This window comes from Delphinapterus leucas, chromosome 1 (genome assembly GCF_059928025.1).
Source record: "Delphinapterus leucas isolate spDelLeu-1000000601 "Yukka" chromosome 1, BTC_Dleu_Yukka2, whole genome shotgun sequence".
Lineage (NCBI taxonomy): Eukaryota > Metazoa > Chordata > Mammalia > Artiodactyla > Monodontidae > Delphinapterus > Delphinapterus leucas.
The window spans coordinates 3,353,767-3,370,998 of NC_143129.1; positions in this window are offsets into that span (position 1 = coordinate 3,353,767).

Consider the following 17,232-nt stretch of genomic DNA (forward strand, 5'->3'; position numbering starts at 1 on the left):
TAATACCAGAGATAGAAATTAGCACAGATACCTTTCCATAAGCCAAATATGTAATAGTCAAGACCTACCCCTTGCTCAACGAAATGGACTAAACACCCCATATTCAACGCCTAGGAATACACCTGACTAGTAAGAATCTTCAAACCCATGGATTTATATGTCTCCGTAAGAGAATGAAGCGTGTATAGAGCGGCATGAATGCAGCAGAGAAAATCCGATAAATCCCATTATCAAAATGAATTACACAAACAAAACCCAAGGACAGTGAAATAGAGAGCAATTCTTAAATAATTCATTCAGGGCTTGTGATGCAACCTGGATTTACCACATCTAAACCCAGAGCTGAGTGAGACATAAGGTTGGACACTTCGGGCTGATAGCATTGGTGAGGTTCGATGAGCAAATGCAGACCCTTTGAAGTCATACAGCATGGTACCCATTCCATGGGTCCCAACTCTCCAAGTTTAAGGGATTCTTCCTTCAGCTAAAACATGCATGGGAAACCCACAGTATGGTGCACCGTGTGACTGGCAAACGTTTTCAAATGCATCTCAGTTTTCGTCCCCTTTTACTCGGGTTCACCATTCCAGACCCTTTACGAACACTCTCCCCACTTGGAGAGTCAGTGCCTTTAACCTCCTGTTGGGCACAGTTTGCAATTTCTGCGCAAGATGAAAAGGAATAGGGAGAACGAATGAGAGACTACCTCTAGGTGTCTACACGGGCAAATTTAATGCTCATTTCCCACCAGGAAGAGGAATTAACCAAAGGCTCAGCATGCCGTGCTGGAACCAGATTAGGGCCTGAGGCAATCCTGTGGGTTTGCGGCCAGCTCACAAGATAGCGAGTTGAAGAAATGAGCTCAGGGGCACTGTAACTCACAGACCTGCAGAGTTATAAATGACAGCTATCGTCCAAAAATATATTGAAGGAAGGCTGCGAAGACGACTTGTAAGTGGGGCAGAATTGCAGGAAACGATTTCAGGGGGTAGACGGGAATTGCATTTAAAGCATAGGAAAAGAGGCAGAACGTCGACAATGATGCTCTTGGCCAAAAAGCGCGTATGCGTTTTTTCCTGAATATATTCAGGAAAAAACGCATACGCCCTTTTTGGCCAACCAAGCAAGCATGTTAAAGAAATCTGCACTACAATGAAGTCTCACTGCCCCCCGGTCAAAAGGGCCATCTGAAAAAAGTGTAAAATCCAGAAAGGCAGCACAGGCCATGGAGAACAGCGAGCCTTGTTATGCTGATGGGCGGGATGTAAATTGCCAACAGCCACTCTGGAGAAGTGTATGGTGTTTCCCGGAACACCGAAAAAACAAAGCTACGGAGCCTACGGCACTTCCACTTATGGTCCTATAGCTTAGGGAAATTAAAATCAAAAACACACAGCCACCCCAAAGTGTCGGACGGCTCTGTTTACAAGAACCTCGTCTACGGTACAAGTAAAATATCCCAGAATGTGAAAAATGGATAAAGAAGTTGTGGTACGTACGTACAATGGAATATCACTCAGCAATGAAATCTATGTCATCAGGCCCGTCGCGGCATAATGAGTGGATTCAGGTACGATGATTCTAAGTGAAATAAGTCACACAGAAAATGAAACATCATAAGATATCACTACTACACGGAATGTAAACTTGGCTACTCATTAAATGAATTACAAAACAGAACAGGGTCTCAAATTTAGAAAACCAACTTATGCTTGCTTAAGGGGAAAGGTGAGTTGGGGTGCTGCATAAAACCAGAGATAGAAATTAGCACAGATACCTTTCCATAAGCCAAATATGTAATAGTCAAGACCTACCCCTTGCTCAACGAAATGGACTAAACACCCCATATTCAACGCCTAGGAATACACCTGACTAGTAAGAATCTTCAAACCCATGGATTTATATGTCTCCGTAAGAGAATGAAGCGTGTGTACAGCGGCATGAATGCAGCAGAGAAAATCCGATAAATCCCATTATCAAAATGAATTACACAAACAAAACCCAAGGACAGTGAAATAGAGAGCAATTCTTAAATAATTCATTCAGGGCTTGTGATGCAACCTGGATTTACCACATCTACACCCAGAGCTGAGTGAGACATAAGGTTGGGCACTTCGGGCTGATAGCATTGGTGAGGTTCGATGAGCAAATGCAGACCCTTTGAAGTCATACAGCATGGTACCCATTCCATGGGTCCCAACACTCCAAGTTTAAGGGATTCTTCCTTCAGCTAAAACATGCATGGGAAACCCACAGTATGGTGCACCGTGTCACTGGCAAACGTTTTCAAATGCATCTCAGTTTTCGTCCCCTTTTACTCGGGTTCACCATTCCAGACCCTTTACGAACACTCTCCCCACTTGGAGAGTCAGTGCCTTTAACCTCCTGTTGGGCACAGTTTGCAATTTCTGCGCAAGATGAAAAGGAATAGGGAGAACCAATGAGAGACTAGCTGTAGGTGTCTGCACGCGCAAATTTAACGCTCATTTCCCACCAGGAAGAGGAATTAACCAAAGGCTCAGCATGCCGTGCAGGAACCAGATTAGGGTCTGAAGCAATCCTGTGGGTTTGCGGCCAGCTCACAAGATAGCGAGTTGAAGAAAGGAGCTCAGGGGCACTGTAACTCACAAACCTGCAGAGTTATAAATGACAGCTATCGTCCAAAAATATATTGAAGGAAGGCTGCGAAGACAACTTGTAAGCGGGACAGATTTGCAGGAAAACGATTTCAGGGGGTAGACGGGAATTGCATTTAAAGCATAGGAAAAGAGGCAGAACGTCGACAATGATGCACTTGGTCAAAAAGGGCGTATGCGTTTTTTCCTGAATATATTCAGGAAAAAACGCATACGCCCTTTTTGGCCAACCAAGCAAGCATGTTAAAGAAATCTGCACTACAATGAAGTCTCACTGCCCCCCGGTCAAAAGGGCCATCTGAAAAAAGTGTAAAATCCAGAAAGGCAGCACAGGCCATGGAGAACAGGGAGCCTTGTTATGCTGATGGGCGGGATGTAAATTGCCAACAGCCACTCTGGAGAAGTGTATGGTGTTTCCCGGAACACCGAAAAAACAAAGCTACGGAGCCTACGGCACTTCCACTTATGGTCGATGAGCTTAGGGAAATTAAAATCAAAAACACACAGCCACCCCAAAGTGTCGGACGGCTCTGTTTACAAGAACCTCGTCTACGGTACAAGTTAAATATCCCAGAATGTGAAAAATGGATAAAGAAGTTGTGGTACGTACGTACAATGGAATATCACTCAGCAATGAAATCTATGTCATCAGGCCCGTCTCGGCATAATGAGTGGATTCAGGTACGATGATTCTAAGTGAAATAAGTCACACAGAAAATGAAACATCATAAGATATCACTACTACACGGAATGTAAACTTGGCTACACATGAACTGAATTACAAAACAGAACAGGGTCTCAAATTTAGAAAACCAACTTATGCTTGCTTAAGGGGAAAGGTGAGTTGGGGTGCTGCATAAAACCAGAGATAGAAATTAGCACAGAGACCTTTCCATAAGCCAAATATGTAATAGTCAAGACCTACCCCTTGCTCAACGAAATGGACTAAACACCCCATATTCAACGCCTAGGAATACACCTGACTAGTAAGAATCTTCAAACCCATGGATTTATATGTCTCCGTAAGAGAATGAAGCGTGTGTACAGCGGCATGAATGCAGCAGAGAAAATCCGATAAATCCCATTATCAAAATGAATTACACAAACAAAACCCAAGGACAGTGAAATAGAGAGCAATTCTTAAATAATTCATTCAGGGCTTGTGATGCAACCTGGATTTACCATATCTACACCCAGAGCTGAGTGAGACATAAGGTTGGGCACTTCGGGCTGATAGCATTGGTGAGGTTCGATGAGCAAATGCAGACCCTTTGAAGTCATACAGCATGGTACCCATTCCATGGGTCCCAACTCTCCAAGTTTAAGGGATTCTTCCTTCAGCTAAAACATGCATGGGAAACCCACAGTATGGTGCACCGTGTGACTGGCAAACGTTTTCAAATGCATCTCAGTTTTCGTCCCCTTTTACTCGGGTTCACCATTACAGACCCTTTACGAACACTCTCCCCACTTGGAGAGTCAGTGCCTTTAACCTCCTGTTGGGCACAGTTTGCAATTTCTGCGCAAGATGAAAAGGAATAGGGAGAACGAATGAGAGACTAGCTCTAGGTGTCTGCACGGGCAAATTTAACGCTCATTTCCCACCAGGAAGAGGAATTAACCAAAGGCTCAGCATGCCGTGCCGGAACCAGATTAGGGCCTGAAGCAATCCTGTGGGTTTGCGGCCAGCTCACAAGATAGCGAGTTGAAGAAAGGAGCTCAGGGGCACTGTAACTCACAAACCTGCAGAGTTATAAAAGACAGCTATCGTCCAAAAATATATTGAAGGAAGGCTGCGAAGAGGACTTGAATGCGGGGCAGAATTGCAGGAAAACGATTTCAGTGGGTAGACTGGAATTGCATTTAAAGCATAGGAAAAGAGGCAGAACGTCGACAATGATGCACTTGGCCAAAAAGGGCGTATGCGTTTTTTCCTGAATATATTCAAGAAAAAACGCATACGCCCTTCTTGGCCAACCAAGCATGCATGTTAAAGTAATGTGCACTTCAATGAAGTCTCACTGCCCCCCGGTCAACAGGGCCATCTGAAAAAAGTGTAAAATCCAGAAAGGCAGCACAGGCCATGGAGAACAGGGAGCCTTGTTATGCTGATGGGCGGGATGTAAATTGCCAACAGCCACTCTGGAGAAGTGTATGGTGCTTCCCGGAACACCGAAAAAACAAAGCTACGGAGCCTACGGCACTTCCACTTATGGTCCTATAGCTTAGGGAAATTAAATCAAAAACACACAGCCACCCCAAAGTGTCGGACGGCTCTGTTTACAAGAACCTCGTCTACGGTACAAGTTAAATATCCCAGAAAGCGAAAAATGGATAAAGAAGTTGTGGTACGAACGTACTTTGGAATAACACTCAGCAATGAAATCTAGGTCATCAGGCCCATCGCGGCATAATGAGTGGATTCAGGTACGATGATTCTAAGTGAAATAAGTCACACAAAACAAGAAACATCATAAGATATCACTAATACACGGAATGTAAACTTGGCTACACATGAACTGAATTACAAAACAGAACAGGGACTCAAATTTAGAAAAGCAACCAATGCTTGCTTAAGGGCAAAGGTGAGTAGGGGTGCTGCATAAAACCAGAGATTGAAATTAGCACAGATACCGTTCCATAAGCCAAATATGTAATAGTCAAGACCTTCTCCTTGCTCAACGACGTGGACTCAACACCGCATATTCAACGCCTAGGAATACACCTGACTAGTAAGAATCTTCAAACCCATGGATTTATATGTCTCTGTAAGAGAATCAAGCGTGTGTACAGCGGCATAAAAGCAGCAGTGAAAATCCGATAAATCCAGTTATCAAACTAAATTACAAAAACAAAACACAATGACAGTGAAATAGAGAGCAATTCTTAAATAATTCATTCAGGGCTTGTGATGCAACTTGGATTTACCACATCTACACCCAGAGCTGGGTGAGACATAAGGCTGGACACGTCTGACTGATAGCATTGGTGAGGTTCAGTGAGCAAATGCAGACCCTTTGAAGTCATACAGCATGGTACCCATTCCATGGGTCCCAACTCTCCAGGTTTAAGGAATTCTTCCTTCAGCTTAAACATGCTTGGGAATCCCAGAGTATGGTCCGCCGTGTGACTGGGAAACGATTTTAAATGCCTCTCAGGTTTCGTTCCCTGGTACTTGGGTTCACCATTCCAGACGCTTTACTAACTCTCTACCCACTTGGAGAGTCAGTGCCTTTAACCTCCTGTTTGGCACAGTTTGCAATTTCTGCGCAAGATGAACAGGAATAGGGAGAACCAATGAGAGACTAGCTTTAGGGTCTGCACGGGCAACTTAAATGTTCATTTCCCACCAGAAAGAGGAATTTACCAAAGTCTCAGCGTGCCGTGCCGAAACCATTTTAGGGCCTGAAGCAATCCTGTGGGTTTGCGGCCAGCTCACAAGCAAGCGAGTTGAAGAAAGGAGCTCAGGGACACTGTAATTAACAAACCTGCAGAGTTATAAATGACAGGTATCATACAAAAATATATTGAAGTAAGGCTGCGAAGAGGGCTTGAAACGGGGCAGAATTCCAGGAATATGATTTCAGGAGGTAGACGGGCAGTGCTCTGAAAGCATAGGAGAAGAGGCCGATCCTCGACAATGATGCACTTGGTCAAAAAGTGCATATGCGTTTTTTCAGGGCCCTCATTAAAGAGGGTAGGAGGCTCCCAGCATGCTTTCGTGGCCAACAGTGGGCCCACATCGCCAAGGCGATGTGAGCCAGCCAGGCAGGAGTGACCTCACATCAGAGGGCCCACCTCACAGAAGGGTAAGGAACCCAGCCAGGATCAGACTCTCACCAGAGTGCCCACATCAGCAAGGGGCTGTGAACCACGCAGGAGTATCATCACACCCGTGGGGCCACATCATCAAAAGTTGAGGTACACAAAAAATGTGGCCTCAAACCAGAGGACCCACATCACCATGAGTTTCGGAGCGAGGCAGGCAGGATTAACCTCACAACACATGGCCCATTGTATAAAAAAGGTGAGGAACCCAGCAGTTGGAACATCCCAGCAGGCGGCCCAGAGCACCGAGGCTATGGGATCCAGGCAGTGATGAACTCACAACAGAGGGCCCTCATCATGAAACTGTGAGCAAACCAGCCGTTGTGACCTCAGAGCACAAGGCCCACATCCCCATGGGGAAGGGAACCAAGCAGGAGTGTCATCGCACCAGTGGGCACACATCAGAAAATGTGGGGAGCCCAGCAGTTAGGGCCTGACGCCAGAGGGCTCTCATCACCGAGGAGAGGAGGCTCCCAGCAGGCTCCAACTGCTACCAGAGGGCCGCCATCGCCAATGCGGGATGTGCCAGCCAGGCAGGAGTGACCTCAGAGCAGAGGGCCCACCTCACAAAAGTGTGAGGAACCCAAAGAGGATCAGACTCTCACCACAGGGCCCACATCACCAAGGGAATGGGAACCAGGCTGGAGTGTCCTCACACCAGTGAGGCGTCATCACCGAAATGTGAGTGACCCAGCACACGTGGCCTCAAACCAGAGGACACACATCACCAAGGGGCTGGGAGTGAGGCAGGCAGGAGGAGCCTCAAAACATAGGGCCCATGGAATAAAAATGGTGAGGAATCCAGCAGCTGGAACCTCCCAGCAGGCGGCCAGGAGCAGCGAGGCTATGGGATCCAGACCTGACTGAACTCAAAACAGAGGGCCCTCATCATGAAACTCTGAGCAACCCAGCCGTTGGGACCTCAGAGCAGAAGGCCCACATTCCCATGTGGTTGGGAACATGGCATAAGTGTACTCGCACCACAGGGCACACATCAGAGAATTTTGGGAGCTCAGAAGTTAGGGCCTGATGCCAGAGGGCCCTCATTACCAAAGGGAGGAGACTCCAAGCAGGCACCAACTCCCAACTGAGGGCCCATGTCGCCAAGGGGACGTGTGACAGCCAGGCAGGAGTGACCTCACAGCAGAGGGCCTACCTCACAGAAGGGTGAGGAACCCAGCCAGGATAAGACTCTCACCAGAGGGCCCACATCACCAAGGGGATCAGAAACAGGCAGGACTGTCTTCACACCAGTGTGGCCACATCATAGAAAGGTGAGGAACCCAGCACATGTGGCCTAAACCAGAAGACCCACATCTCCAAGGGGCTCGGAGTGAGGCAGGCAGGAGGAGCCTCAAAACACAGGGCCCATAGAATAAAAAAGCTGAGGAATCCTGCAGTGGGAACCTCCCAGCAGGCGGCCCAGAGCACCGAGTCTATGCGATCCAGGCTGCAGTGAACTCACAGCAGAGGGCCCACATCATGAAACTGTGAGCAACCCAGCCATTGGGACCTCAGAGCAGAAGGCCCACATCCCCATGGGGATGGGAACCTCGCAGGAGTGTCCTCGCACCACTTAGCACGTATCAGAAAATGTGGGTACCCAGCAGTTAGGGCCTGATGCAAGAGGGCCGTCATCACCGAGGGGAGGAGGCTCCCAGCAGGCTCCAACTGCCACAAGAGGGCCGATGTTGCCCTGGCGGGGTGTGCCAGCCAGGCAGGAGTGACCTCACAGCAGAGGGCCCACCTCACAGAAGGGTGAGGAACCCAGCCAGGATCAGACTCTCACCAGAGGGCCCACATCATCAAAGGGATAGGAACCAGGCAGGAGTGTCCTCACACCAGTGGGGCCACATCATCGAAAGGTGAGGGACCCAGCACACGTGGCCTCAAACAAGAGGACACACATCACCAAGGGGCTGGGAGTGAGGCAGGCAGGAGGAGTCTCAAAACAGAGGGCCCATAGAAGAAAAAAGGTGAGGAATCCCGCAGTTGGAACCTCCCAGCAGGTGGCCAGGAGCAGCGAGGCTATGGGATCCAGGCCGGAGTGAACTCACACCTGAGGGCCCTCATCATGAAACTGAGCAACCCAACGTTGGGACCTCAGAGCAGAAGGCCCACATTCCCATGGGGTTGGGAAACTGGCAGGAGTGTACTCGCGCCACAGGGCGCACATCAGAAAATTTTTGGAGCCCAGGAGTTACGGCCTGACGCCAGAGGGCCCTCATTACCGAGGGGAGGAGACTCCCAGCAGGCACCAACTCCCACCAGAGGGCCGACGTCGCCAAGGCGGGGTGTGCCAGCCAGGCAGGAGTGACCTCAGAGAAGAGGTCCCACCTCACAGAAGTGTGAGTAACCCAACCAGGATCTGACTCTCACCGGAGGGCCCACATCACCAAGAGGATGGGAACCAGGCAGGAGTGTCCTCACACCAGTGGGGCCACATCAGCCAAAGGTGAGGAACCCAGCACATGTGGCCTCAAACCAGAGGACACACATCACCAAGGGGCTGGGAGTGAGGCAGGTGTCTGGAGGGGCACATTTAACTCTAATTTCCCACCAGGAAGAGGAATTAACCAAAGGCTCAGAGTGACGTGCTGGACCCTGATTACGGCCTGAAGCAAACCTGCGGTTCTGTGGCCAGCTTTCAAGGAAACGAGTTTTAAAGGAAATCACGGGCACTGTAATTCACAAACCTGCAGAGTTATAAATGACAGCTATTGGCAAAAATATATTGAAGTAAGTCTGCAAAGAGGACTTGAAAACGAGGCAGAATTGCAGGAATCATATTTCAGGAGGTAGATTGGAATTGCATTTAAAGCATGTGAAAAGCGGCAGATCTTTGACAGTGATGCACTTGGACAAAAGTGCGTATACATTTTTTCCTGAATATATTCAGGAAAAACGCATATGCCCTTTTTGGCCAACCAAGCACTCGAGCAATGGAAATCCACACTACAATGAAGTCTCATTTCCCATTCGTCAAAAGGGCCATCTGAAAAAAGTGTAAAAACCAGATACACAGGACAGGCCATGGAGAACAGGGAGCCTTGTTATGCTGATGGGCGGGATGTAAGTTGCCAACAGACACTGTGGAGATGTTTATGGTGTATCCTGAAACATCTGAAAAACAAAGCTACAGACCCTAGGGCACTTCCACTTTTGGCCCTATAGCTTAGGAAAATTAAAATCAACAAGACACAGCCAACACAAAATTTAGGGCTGCTGTGTTTACAAGAACCTCGAATCCAGTACAAATTAAATATCCCAGAAAGAAAAAAATGGATAAAGGAGTTGTGCTACTTACGTACAACGGAATATCACTCAGCAATGAAATCAATGTCATCAGGCCTGTAGCAGCAAATTGAGTGGATTTAAGTATGATGATTCTAAGAGAAATAGAGAAATATGTCACAGAGTAAGATAATTATCATAAGATATCACTAATAGAGAGAGTGTAAACTTGGCTACACATAAACTGAATTACAAAACCGAACAGAGTCTCACATTTAGATAAAAACTTATGCTTGCTTAAGGGGAAAGTTGAGTTGGGGTGCTGTATAAAACCAGAGATTGTAATTAGCACACATACCGTTCCATAAGCCAAATATGTAATAGACAAGACCTACTCTTTGCTCAACGAAATAGACTCATCCATGGTGTATCACCTCACACCTGTTAGAATGGGCATCATCAGAAAATCTACAAACAACAGATGCTGGAAAGGGTGTGGAGATAAGGAACCCTCTTCCACTATTGTTGGGAATGTAAATTGATACAGTCACTGTGGAGAACATTATGGAGTTTCTTATAAAACTAAGAATAGAATTACCATATGATACAGCAATGCCACTACTGGGCATATACCCAGACAAAACCATAAATCAAAAAGAGACATTCACCGCAATGTTCACTGCATCACTATTTACAATATCCAGGTAATGGAAGCAACCTAAATGCCCACAGACAGACGAATGCATAAAGATGTGGTACATATATAAAATGGAATATCACTAAGCCATAAAAAGGAATGAAATTGGGTCATTTGTAGAGACGTTGATGGATCTAGAGACTGTCATACAGAGTGAAGTAAGTCAGAAATAGAAAAACAAATCTTGTATATTAATGCATATATGTGGAACCTAGAAAAATTGTACAGATGAACCGTTTTGCAAGGCAGAAATAGAGCAACAGATGTAGACAACAAACGTATGGACACCAAGGGGGGGAAAGCTGTTGGGGGGTGGTGGTGGGAGGAGTTGAGAGATTGGGATTGGCATGTATACATTTATATGTATAAAATCGATAACCAAAAAGAACCTGCTGTATAAAAAAATAAAATAAAATTCCAAATTACAAAAAGTAAAACAGACAAAATATTCTTCCCTTCACATACATGTATTTATATGAATAAATTATTTCCATGCTTATATCTGTAAATACAAAAAAGAGGAATAAAATCTACCTTGAACCAAAAACGAAAGAAAGAAAACAAAAGAGAACCCACCAGTTACACAGAGGAAAACCGTATCAGGGCACTTGCTCCAGTTGTAAACAATTCTGAAGTTGGTCAGTGGTGGGGAATCATCTCCCATTCAGCCAGCAGGCCCCACACAACAAGCGTCCTCATTGCAAAGCTGGGGGACCGTGCCGAGGCATCTGTGAGTAAACGTGGGCTGAGCCCCAGGCCAGCTGCTGCTGAAATGTTCCCACCCTTCCCAGGTAAAACACCTGAATATGTACAAGGACTTGAAAGCCTAGAGGAAGGGCCATGGAGCCACATGAGCACCAGCATGCCAGCCGACTTGGTGCCTGCAGGCCAGCCAGGATGGTCCTGGCCCTGGGTGCTCTTCTGGAAGCTTTCCATTTCCCTGCCTGAGATACCCCTGCTGTCCCGGCCCCCACTGCTTTCTTCCTCACTCACCTCTGCCCAGGGAGAAATTCCAGCGGCAGGTATGGGTGACACATCCTCTTCTTTAGCAGGTGGCATCTTGGCAACTGCTGCAGAAAGTCCAGCAGAGCCCCACTCACACTGGGCCACCAACAAAGCCATGGCCTCTCACTCCCTCCCACCAGTCCAGCCCCGAGACTGCTGACAGGGCAGAGAAAATGGCGTCAGGCACAGCTGCAGGGGCTCTTGCTGCCTGGAGCGGTGTTTATATTGATCTCAACCCAGGCACACCTGGGGAGGGCTGGCCGGCACGGTCAGGCTTCCCAGGCCAGCCAATAATCACCCCTCAGGGGCTCACAGTTGCAGAAACTGGAACTTGCTGAATCGGCCAGGTCCGAGGAACAGGTGTGGGCTCCTGAGAGTCAGGATAGACAAGGGGCTGCAGCTCTGGCTTGTTTTCTAATTATATTATCTGGCCCATGAGTGGGAGACAACTTCAAGAAAACCCTCTCCTAATGAGAGGAACCCAGGAGTCAGGGAGAGGAGGGGTGGGTGGTGGGTGGAGACAGAGGCCTGGTGCCCCGGGTGCAGTGGAAGTCTCTGGAAGACCAGGTGGAGGGAGGCCACACAGAGTGATGCCCAGGGTCACAGACCTGTCGGAGCTGCCGTTTCTTAGTTCAAGTCCTGCTCTGAGGTGCTCTGTGTCAGATCTGAGTGACAGGTGAGCTGGGAGTGCTCTGCAATGAGGGCGATGTGCATGGTTCCTGTGTGCCCAGCCCTGCCACAGTACCTGCAAGGGTAGCTCTGTATCCGGGGAGGGGTCTGACCACGAGAGCCCCATGGGCTGCAGGGGAACCTGCCCAGGGAACCCCATATCCTGGGAGGGGCCTGAAAACGAGAGCCCCGTGGGCTGGGGTGGGGGTGAGGTACCTGCCCAGGTGAGCTCCATATCCTGGGATTGGCCTGGCCTCGAGAGCCCCATGGGCTGCTGGAGTCCTGGTAAAGGATGTCAGGACAGTCAGTGAAGCCACCGAGGATAGACCTCCAGTAGTTCCTAAATCCTACATCCTGCTGGTCATTCTACCAACCACCAGGACATGGTATTCTGTATTAGTCTTCAATGATGCCTTCTTTTGTATTCTAGTAGTCCCAGAGTCACAAGAAATTTTGGCTTGTGAGTGGCAGGACTCAACATACAACTAAAACAATACTTCCGGGCCGTGTTGCCCCAAGGGTTCAAAAATTCCCACACCATCTTTGGGGAAAGCTCAGCTAAAGACCTAAAAGTTCTACCTCTGGAAAAGGAAACACTCCTTCAATATGCAGACGACATTCTGATCGCCAGCCCTACTAAGGAGACCTCTGAACTACCAAGCCAAGAAAGGATACAAGTTGTCCAAGAAAAAGCTCAAATATCACAGACTACGGTGACCTGCCTGGGCTTCATTCTCACAGAAGGTCGGAGAAGCCCATCCCAGGAAAGGGAAGAAACAATTTACAGCCTTACCCATTTCTAAAACTAGAAGACAGCTTAGGGGTTCCTGGGGAGGCCAGGGTTTGCTGCTTCTGGATCCCTAACTACAGTCTACTAGCTGGGCCTCTATATGAAACACTGAAAGGAAAAGATGATGATCCTTTTGAATAGAATCCAGAAGTGGCCTTTCAAGAATGGAAAGAGCAGTCAATTCAGACCCTTGCCCTGGAACTCCCTAATTTAGCTAAACCCTTTGACCTTTACATTCCTGGTGAACGGTGAATCGCCATTGGAGTATTAGTGCAAAACCTGGGACCACTTGAAATGGAACAATGCAAGAATGCCATCCAGGTAGGATAAACTACGGTCACCAAGGGGCTTGGCCCACCGCCACATCTGGCCAAGATACTGGCAGTATCTGAAAACCTGGAAATCAGCAGCCCAAAAGGCCACCTCCCTCCTAAGGGAAAAGGACCCCACGTGGTGATCCTAACCCCCAACCATGCCCTGAAGTTGCAGGGTTTGCTCCGTGGGCACACTGACCTTGAGTGAGGAGGCCCTCCAACTCCAACCTCCAGAGAGATAACCGGGGCAAAGGGGCACCATGACGACTCGTGTGACCATCACTTGACCTGGAGTTTCTCTCATAAAACAACAAGAGTGTGTCCCAAAAGAGTAGACTACTGCTTGCAGGACTTACTGCACCCAGAGGGGAGGTAATAATCTTGGCGGGGGAACCGTATATCACGCTGTCACCATAGAAGAGCCTACAGACACTGTGATGATGGTGGCCAATAAGACCGGCTGGACTCCTGTTTACTTCAAAAGGCTGTTGACTCAGTGGCCATCATGGTCCTTCATCACCACTGACCCTGGACTGTCTGGGAGTTGAGCAGGCAGGGTCCTGACACCTGGTGCTGTTTTTACGTTAATTCAGGGGCCTAACTGAAGAAAGCGCAGACTACTGGTCAGAGCATCTAGGCTGGCAGAAACGGTCAGCCTAAGGTGGCCGAACAAATGTGGGGCGGGGTGAAACTGGACCTCACAACGTCACTGCACATCTCCTTCCTGGACCCTTAAAGGTCATTAGAATCTATAACACTACCAATACTTGTGCTCAGGCGGACGAGCAGGGAGGCAGGAGGCCTGGGGACAATCAACGTCACCTGGAGGCTGCTGGGGAGAAGTTCTGACCCTCGCCCACGGGTATGAGGGCTCCTAACTCAGCACTCAGCAGTTACAGATGAAGGGTCTGCACCCTCAGCACTCTAAGAATGAGGAAGGGGACAAAATGCAGAAGAGGGGTTTGTCCCAGGCAAAGCCCCTTAAAAATCCCTGGGAGATAAAAATAGAATCTGGGCAATAAAATAAAGTCTAACCTTTTTTATCCTTTGTGCTTTGTCTAATTTCACGTGCTCCTAGGGTCCCACATGCAGAGGTTCAACAGCCGGCACTTCAGACCAGATTTCCTAGTGCAGAATGGCTGGGTCGACACCTCAGCTCCTGGGGCACGGTGCAGACTCCGCGATATAGAGCCTGAGCTGCAGCCAACTGGGCCCTCGAGAGCTCCGCCCCCTCCCTCCCACTGACTCTGACAGGATCTCTACACAGCAGCCCAGCCCACAGCCCACGGGGTAGCACATGCTCTCACCTCTCCATTCTCTGATCAAAATATAAAGTTTCCTTTGCTTCTGAACCAAACTCAGTCTCAATCTGTTGGCTCCAATGACACTGGGCAGGGGGACACTTGTTGGGGTCCACTCTGGAGGATCAGTAACAGAAATTGAGAACATTGTAACTTCAATGAACAGATGTGTGAGCCAAACTGTAATTAACATAGAACAGTGTATAAGGCTCGGGTAAAATAAGATGTTTCTAAAACTTCCATTTGATATTTCCATCACTTTATTATAAGCAAGTTCAGTGAAAAGGTCTTATTTGTCAGGTCAATACTAGAGAAACGAAGTGATTTCTTTCCAAGGATGTACATCTAATAATCTTGGTTAAAGCTTCAATCTTGTTTTAAATGCTTTTCCATTGAAAATGATACCTCTCTTTCAGCTCCCCCATTTCTGAGAAGTATAAAATCTTATAATTTATTAAGACCAAATGGGAAAGGTGGGAGGAGGGATAAATTAACAGTTTGGGATTAACACATACACACTGCTATGTATAAAATCGATCATCAACAAGGAACTACTGTATAGCACAGGGAACTACACTCAATATTTTGCAATAACCTATAAGGGGAAATAATCTGAAAAAGAATAGATGTTTTTATTGACATCATCTATTAATGACAGTTAAAATGGAACCTAAGGGAAGCCAGTGGTGAGTGCTTCTGACCCTGAAGACTTCAATCATCTAAAGTTTGGACTCTGCCTACTTCCCAAGGCCCTTAATGAACCTATGTGTAGCCGTAGCTTAAAAAATTCCCCAGTTTGGGTTGTGGAGAGACACTGATTTTGAAAAAGCCCTGGTGTTCTCCTCACATGAATGGGACACTTCCTACACCTAAAACATGCCTGTCACACCCAGAGGATGGTATACCGTCTGATCGGGAAGAGTTTGGAAAAGGCATCTCATCTCCTCATCTCCTGGTGCTCGGGTTCACCCCTCCAGCGTCTTTACGAACAGTCTCCCCACTTGGAGATGTCAGCACTGTCAACATCCTGTTTGGAATTTGTCCAGAGGATGAAGCAGAAGGAGGAGGAACAATGAGTGACAAGTCCTAGGTGTTCGGACAGGCACATGTCACTCTAATTTCCAATCAGGAAGACGAATTGACCAAAGGCTAGGGTTGCCCATGGAAACAGAATAGGGCTTGAGGAAATCCCGCTGCTTTGTGGCCAGTTCCCATAAACAGAAGTTGAAAAATGGAACTCAGGGACACTAAAATTCACGAAACTGCAGAGTTGAAAATATCTCTCACTGAAAAATGTCTTGAGGAAAGTCAGAGAAAAGGACTTGTAAGCAACGGAGAATGGCAGGAAAGGGATTGGAAGAGGTAGAAAGGACTCGCCATTAAGCACAAGAAAAGGGGCTGAACATTGCCAACATTGCAGTTGGCCAAAAAGGGTGTATGCGTCTTTTTCTGTATATATTCAAGAAAAGGGCATACACTTTTTTAGCCAACCAAACAGGTGGGCACTGGAAATCAATACTACAAAACATATCACTTCGCATCAGTCAGAAGAGCCTTCCTCGTAAAGTGTAAACACCAGAAATGCAGGACAGGGCAAGGAGAAAAGGGAGCCCTGTGAGGCTTATAGTGGAAATGTATATTGCCAACGGTCACTCTGGATAAGTGTATTGTGTTTACTAAAGCATCTAAAAAATGAGCTACAGAGCACAGGGCACTTGCACTCATGGACGTATATCTTGGGAAAAACAAAAATGGAGAGGACACAGGCACCCCAATGTTTACCGCCTCTCTGTTTAAAAGATCCTCGACTAGGATATAATTTATATGTCTGTGGAGGGAAAAAATGGATAGAGATGTGGCACTTGTGTAGAGTGGAATATTACTCAGCCTGAAAATCAATGAAATATGGCCAGCTGTAACAACCCCAGAGGAGTTACGTATGATCATTCGAAGTCACATAATTCAAAAAGAAAAAGACATACGATACTACTAATACATGGAATATAACGAGGCTACAAATGAACTGAATTACAAAACAGAACGGGGTCTCAGATTTAGAAAAGCAACTTATGCTTGCTTAAGGATAAAGGAGAGTTGGGGTGCTGCATAAAACCAGAGATTGAAATTAGCACAGATACCGTTCCATAAGCCAAATATGTAATAGAAAAAACCTACTCCCTGGCCAACGAAATGGACTCAACACCCCATATTCAGCACCTAGGAATATACGGGATGAGTAAGAGTCTTAATACCTATGGATTTATATGTCTCAGTAAGAGAATCAAGCGTGTGTACAGTGACATAAACACAGCAGTGAAAATCAGCTAAATCCCATTATCAAAATAAATTTCAAAGACAAAACACAATGACAGTGAAATAGAGAGCAATTCTTAAATAATTCATTCAGGGCTTGTGATGCAACCTGGATTTACCACATCTACACCCAGAGATGGGTGAGACATAAGGCTGGACACTTCGGGCTGATAGCATTGGTGAGGTTCCGTAAGCAAATGCAGACCCTTTGAAGTCATACTGCATGGTACCCATTCCATGGGTCCCAACTCTCCAGGTTTAAGGGATTCTTCCTTCAACTTAAACATGCTTGGGAACCCCAGAGTATGGTGCACCATGTGACCGGGAAGTCTTTTCAAATGCATCTCAGTTTTCATCCTTTTTACTCGTGTTCACAATTCCAGACCATTTACTAACACTCTCCCCACTTGGAGAGTCAGTGCCTTTAACCTCCTGTTTGGCACAG